We start from the raw sequence: 6,576 nt of genomic DNA on the forward strand, positions 1-6,576 counted from the left end.
TTTTTTCCAGTTCTGTGAAGAAGGTCATTGGCAGCTTGATGGGGATAGCATTGAATCTATAAATTACTTTGGGCAGTATGGCCATTTTCACAATATTGATCCTTCCTAACCATGAGTATGGAATACATATTTGTCTTTCTATGCCTGGCTTATTTCACTTAACATAATGATCTCCAGTTCCATCCATGTTGCTGCAAATGACAGGATTTTATTCCTTTTTTGTGGCTAAATAATATATTCCATTGTGTACATGTACATTTCCATTTTATCCATTCATCATTGATGGACACTTGGGTTGATTCCATATCTTGGCCATTGTGAGTAGTGAAACTTAGGAGTGAAGATATCTCTCTGATATACTGATTTCCTTTTGGGGTGGTGGTATATACCCAGCAATGGGACTGCTGGATCATGTGGTAGTTCTATTTTTATTTTTTGAGGTAACTCTACACTGATTTTTATAATGACTTCACATTTCCACCAAAAGTGTACAAGAATTCACCTTTACCTGCATCCTCATCAATATTTGTTATTTTTGTCCCTTTGACAATAGCCATTCTAACTAGGGTGAGATGGTATCTCATGTGCTTTTTATTTGAATTTCTCTGACAATTAGTGATGTTGAGTATTTTTTTTATATACCTGTTAACCATTTTTATGTCTTCTTTTGAGAAATGTCCATTCAGGTCTTTTGTCCATTTTTTAAATTGAATTATTTGTTTGCTATTGTTTGAGTTTCTTTATATTAAAGAAACAGTTCTTTCTTCAATGTATTTTTCTTCACATCTTTGTCAAAAAAAAGTTGGCTGCAAGTACGTGGAGTATAGACATTTTAACAATATTAATTTTTCAATCCATGAGCATGGTATACCTTTCCTTTTTTTGGTGTCTCTTCAATTTCTTTCACTGGTATTTTATAGTTTTTCTTGTAGAGACCTTTCACTTCTTTGGCTAAATTTCTTCCTAAATATTTTTGTAGCTATTGTAAATGGGATTGCTTTCTTGATTACTTTTCCGGATTGATCACTATTAGCATATATAAATGCTATTGGTTATTGCATGTTGATGTTGTATCCTGCACCTTTACTGAATCTGTCTATAAGTTCTAAGTTTTATGGTGAATTAAGATAATGTCATCTGCAAACAAGGAAAATTTGACTTCCTCTTTTCCAATTTGGATGCCCTTTATTTCTTTCTTTTGCTTAACTGCCCTGGCTAGGATGTCCAGTACTGTGTTGAACAGAAGTGGTGAAAATAGGCCTTATCTTGTTCCAGACCTTAGTAAAAAGGCTTTCAGGATTTCCCTGTTCAGTACGATATTACCTGCAGTTTGTCATATATAGCCTTTATCATGTTGAGGTATGTTCCTTATATACCTAATTTGTTGAGAGTTTTTAGCATGAAGGGATGTTGAATTTTATCAAATGCTTTTCCAGCATCTATTGAAATGATCATACGGTATTTGTTAATGTGATGTATCATATTCATTGTCTCACATATGTTGAACCATCCTTGCATCCATTGAATAAATCGCACTTGATTGTGGTGAATGAATTTTTTTTTAATTTTAAACAAGAGGTTTATTTAAACAATGAGACACTTGACTTGAAGGGAAAACTATCTAGGATTCTTGTTTGTTGTTGTTTTCGAGTGGTTTATCCCTACTTAAAGACAGGTTGCCCTACATGTAACAGCTACATACAAAAAAGTTATAAAATTGTCCTTGGTTTTACAATGATAAATGAAAAACATTAAAATTCTCCATTTGAACAAGGTATGCCAGGATTTTTATGTTTTTTTGTTTTTTGTGGGTTTTTTTTGTTGTTGTTAAAATGGTGAGAGCAAAATAGCTTACTGGAATATAAAGATAAGAGCTGAATGAGCATGCCACTAATAGAGAAAGGGGGTATTTTCACAGAATCAATATTTTTCCGCATCCTGTCTCCACTTGATGTCAATCAAAACACATCATTTGTTGTTTAAAACAAATGCAATATGCTTGTGCACATATACCAATTACTTTATGCACAATAAAGGAATGGAAAAGAGGGAAATGAAAGAATAGAGAAAACTATACTGTAGTAGTCCAGATGTGGTAGAACCAAATTGCAGTTTTCTAATTGAGAATGTAATCTTGGTCTTTAAAGAACAGAGTTCTGGAGTAAAGACGCAGGTTCCCTTTTCAGTAGACACCTCCCGTCTGCTGTTGGAGCACATCAATTGTATCTTCATCCTCCATTCCCAACTGTGCAGGTGTGTCTGTTGACTGTCAAATCGGAATCTCATCTGCCTCATTGACAATCCCCATCATTCACAATAGGCTTTCATTAGTTTGCTAAGGGGTGTATGCCTCTTAATCTTAAACTGCACCACAGAACCATCCTGCCCCACCACTTTCAAATTAATAGGATCGTTATTCTCAGTCTTGATTCCTTCTTTGGGCTTTTTCTTGGCCACGGTGAGCACTGGGTCTCCTCAGCTGCCGCTTCACAAAAGAGGTACCAGGTCCGCACCAAAGGAGCACACAAGCAGCACCAGGAGCAGCAGAAGAAGGAGGCAGCAGCGGTGGACGAGGGAGAGGGTGTGCACATGTCATGCGCTGCTCCCCCTACCCTGCGCCATGAATTTTTAAATATATTGTTGAATTCAGTTTGCTAATATTTTGTGGAGTAATTTTGCATTTATTTTCATCAGGAATACAGGCCCATAATCTTCTTTTTTTGTTGTGTCCATGTCTAGTTCTGGTATCGGGGTAATGCTGACCTTGTAGAATGAGTGGAAAGATTCCATCCTCTTCAAGTTTTTGAAACAGTTTGGGTAGAACTGGTGTTAGTTCTACTTAAATGTTTGGTAGAATTCAGCAGTGAACCCATCAGGTCCTGGGCTTTTCTTTCAAGAGAAAGTTTTTATTACTTATTTGACCTCATTACTCATTTTTGGTCTGCCCAAGTTTTCTGTTTCTTCATGGTTCAGTCTTGGTAGATTGCATATGTCTAGGAATTTATCCATTTCTTCTAGGTGTGAGCCCCAAATATGTGAGACATGTCATGTTGATTTAGAAAGTTTATTTTACCAAGGTTGAGGACGCATGCCCGTGACACAGCCTCAGGTGTTCAGAACACAGCTTGGTTTTATACATTTTAAGGAGACATGAGACATCAATCAACATTTGTAAGCTGAACATTCATCTGGTCTGGAAAGGCAGGGCAACTAGAATCAAAGGCAGGACAAGTCGAAGTGGGCAGGGGGCTTCCAGGTCACAGGTAGATAAGAGACAAATGGTTGCATTCTTTTGAGCTTCTGAATAGCCTCTCCAAAGGAGGCAATCAGATATGCATTTATCTCAGTGAGCAGAGGGGTGACGTTGAACAGAATGGGAGGCAGGTTTGCCCTAAGCAGTTCCCAGCTTGACCTCTCCTTTAGCTTGGTGATGTGGGGGCCCCGAGGTTTATTTTTCTTTCACATTTCCCCCTTTTTTCTTTTTCTTTTTGTTTTTTGAGATGGAATTTCACTGTCACCGAGGCTATAGTGCAGTGGCAAGATCTTGGCTCGCCACAACCTCCACCTCTCAGGTTCAAGTGATTTCCATGACTCAGCCTCCTGAGTAGCTGGTATTACAGTTGTGCGCCACTGCACCTGGCTAATTTTTGTATTTTTAGTAGAGATGGGTTTCACCATTTTGGCCAGGCTGGTCTTGAACTCCTGACCTCAGGTGATTCAGCCTCCCGCCCCAGCCTCCCAAAGTACTGAGATTACAAGTGTGAGCCACTGCGCCTGGCCTTACCCTCCTTTTCTTTTTGAAAACATTTTGGAGGAAGCATTTTAGGAGAAAATGAGTCTCTGGTCTTAGGTTTCATCTGATCTCTCATGGCTGAGGTGGTTTATTCCTAGACAGGTGGGTCCCAAGTTATTAGGAAAGCTCATTTTTAGTAGGTTGTGTGATCTGATGTCCTGTGAAGAGAAAATAGGAGGAGGAAGGGAGAAAAACAACAACAAACTAAAGAACAATGCTGGAAAATTAATATAGGCCACATTACTCTGAAGTTCATACATCAGCAGACAGGTATGAAAGTCGCATATGTATGTAAACAGGTTGCTGCTATTTTCCTCTGAAGTTTAAGTTGTCTACCTTCAGTTCCCAGGGCTTCACAAAAGCACAGCTTAGTTTTCAGTGACTCCAAATTAGGAAACATGGGAACAAAGAAGGAAACAAAATTTAAAACACTATTTTGAAGACTTGTAACCAAGAAAAATAAAATTTGTTCCAAACCATAGAAAATAATAAAAATGAAAAAACGTTAGTCAAGACTAGACTCTAACAACAGGTGTACTACAGTTTTTGAAACATAATTCTCTCTCTAGTTTCCCATTTTTACTAAAGACAGATCATCGTAGGACTGATCTGCTTTATTATACTTGGCCTGATATGCAGTGCAACAACAATAACTATTTTTTTACATGAGCTTTTAAATTGGCTTTGATGGAACTTTGTTCCAAAGAAGGAATCTCAGATAAGACTTTTTTAAAGCTGAGCCCAGCCATAGATTTGTACCATCAAATACCTATCAGTTGGGTGAATTCCTCTACTCTTGGGACTCCTGGGTCTGTCAGAAAGTGACCTCCTTTAGCACAGGTCAGGAATTCTGTACAGAGACTGTAGACAAGGTATGAGGCCAGTTTTCCCAAGGGGCTTTGATTGGCTCCATAAGTCAGGTTTAATTCATTAAAGGAAAGCACACCATTCCAGTCAAAGCCTTGGTAAAATAACCAGTTTCCCCAGTTATGTCGTGTTACAAATGAAAACAGATTCTTATTGCATGTATGCAAATAAATGTATTGCCATAATTTAAGAATACTCACAGATAGTTTACAAATTCTGGAGAAATCAGGTAGAACAAACAAATAAGCTCCAAGTTTTGTTCATATGAGTATACTAAATTGGTAAAGATGTCAACAGAGCAAAAGCAAAGTTTTCTTGACTCTGAAAAACAAAACAAAGGATCAGCAATGTCTTAAGCAAAAAGTCAGAAGGATTGCTTCAGTCTTCTATAAGTTCAGTCCATGCGGTTAATATCTATTCTGCTTGATATTCACAAACATTTCAGCTCTCCATGAGTCCTGAACTTTTTTCCTCTGTTCTGATGTCACAGTTTCCAGAGTTATCAGAAACCTGCATTTAAAAGCACTTGTTACCATTTTATAGTTGATTTTCAAACCATCTTCTAACTGGGCATGGTGGCTCATGCCTTTAATCCCAGCACTTTGGGAGGCCAAGGTGGGCAGATCACCTGAGGTCAGGAGTTTGAGACCAGCCTGGCCAACATGGTGAAACCTCATCTCTATTAAAAATACAAAAATTAGCCAGGTGATGTGGCGTGCACCTGTAATCCCAGCTACCCATGAGGCTGAGGTAGGAGAACTGCTTGAAACCAGGATGTGGAGGGTGCAGTGAACCAAGATCATGCCACTGCATTCCAGCATGGGTGACAAGAGTGAAACTCCATTTCAAAAAACATAACAAAACACAAACCACCTTCTAAAGAGGACCAAAACATGACAACAATTGTCTGCGGATGCCAAAAGGTTTTAGGGCAGCCATAGTCAAAAACACAATTGACAAGGAAATTTGTTGCCTCTGTGGAATACAATAATTTTACATAACAATGATAATTACTGATAATGTACACTAAATCATATCAGAATTATAGGAGTTTCCCATAATTTTGGAACACATACCAATAACATATTTATGTGAATTCAGCCCAAAGAAAACCAAATGACATTTCATTTTTGACAGTGCTTCCTGTATAATTTTTATACCAAATAAACCAAATTATGTCAATTTTGGACTGCAGGGAAACTAATTTGAACAAAGTGATATCTCAAGGATTTCCAAAAAAAAAAAAATAGATGAAAACCTTCATTCTTTGGGAGAGGAAACTTAATTTTCCAAACAATAAGCCCTAATAAAACAGCATGAAGCCAATTAAATTTGTTTTTCAAAATGTTATAGTCTATGAAATTTTAATCTTAACTGTAAGATCTGACTTCCATAAGCCTTTTATAACATGTATTAAGGAGCCAATCAATGCTTCAATAATACCTTGTTAATCTGACGCAGGGGCCCAATGTTAGCCTTGCACCAGTGTGCCTTTTGAGATCAATGATTAATATATAGAGAAACTAAACTTACTTTATCTCTCAAAATTGGCCTTTATAATCTCACATGCCCACCTCTTACGTGAAAGTCCCTGGGGCCTGATGATTGAATAGCTTTAATTTCTGGCCCTGTGTCTCAGGAATGCAGTTTATTTTGATTGCCATCTTCTATGGGGCCTGAAGATGAAGGCTTAATTGCTTTCAGTGTTTAAGATTTAGCAGGACTTGGTGTCCTTTTTAGACCCAGGAGTCAAGGTCCTGTAACTCAGTGTCATGAGGACTTTAAAAGCCTATACAGAGAGATATACAGATGTAATAATCTTAATTTTAAAAAAATTAATCTCAGTTTTTTTAAGCAAACCAAAACTGAATAATAATGGCATAGGAATTGTTTTGATAAACCACACAATATGTTAG

General features: G+C 37.5%; 1 pseudogene; it reads right to left on the reverse strand.

Moving 5' to 3' along the window:
- Positions 1–2,094: 2,094 nt before the first annotated feature.
- LOC116547365 lies at positions 2,095–2,465 on the reverse strand (annotated as a pseudogene).
- Positions 2,466–6,576: the final 4,111 nt, after the last annotated feature.

The sequence above is a fragment of the Sapajus apella genome, unplaced genomic scaffold, assembly GCF_009761245.1.
Source record: "Sapajus apella isolate SASKATOON/1434 unplaced genomic scaffold, GSC_monkey_1.0 scaffold2843, whole genome shotgun sequence".
NCBI classification, from domain to species: domain Eukaryota; kingdom Metazoa; phylum Chordata; class Mammalia; order Primates; family Cebidae; genus Sapajus; species Sapajus apella.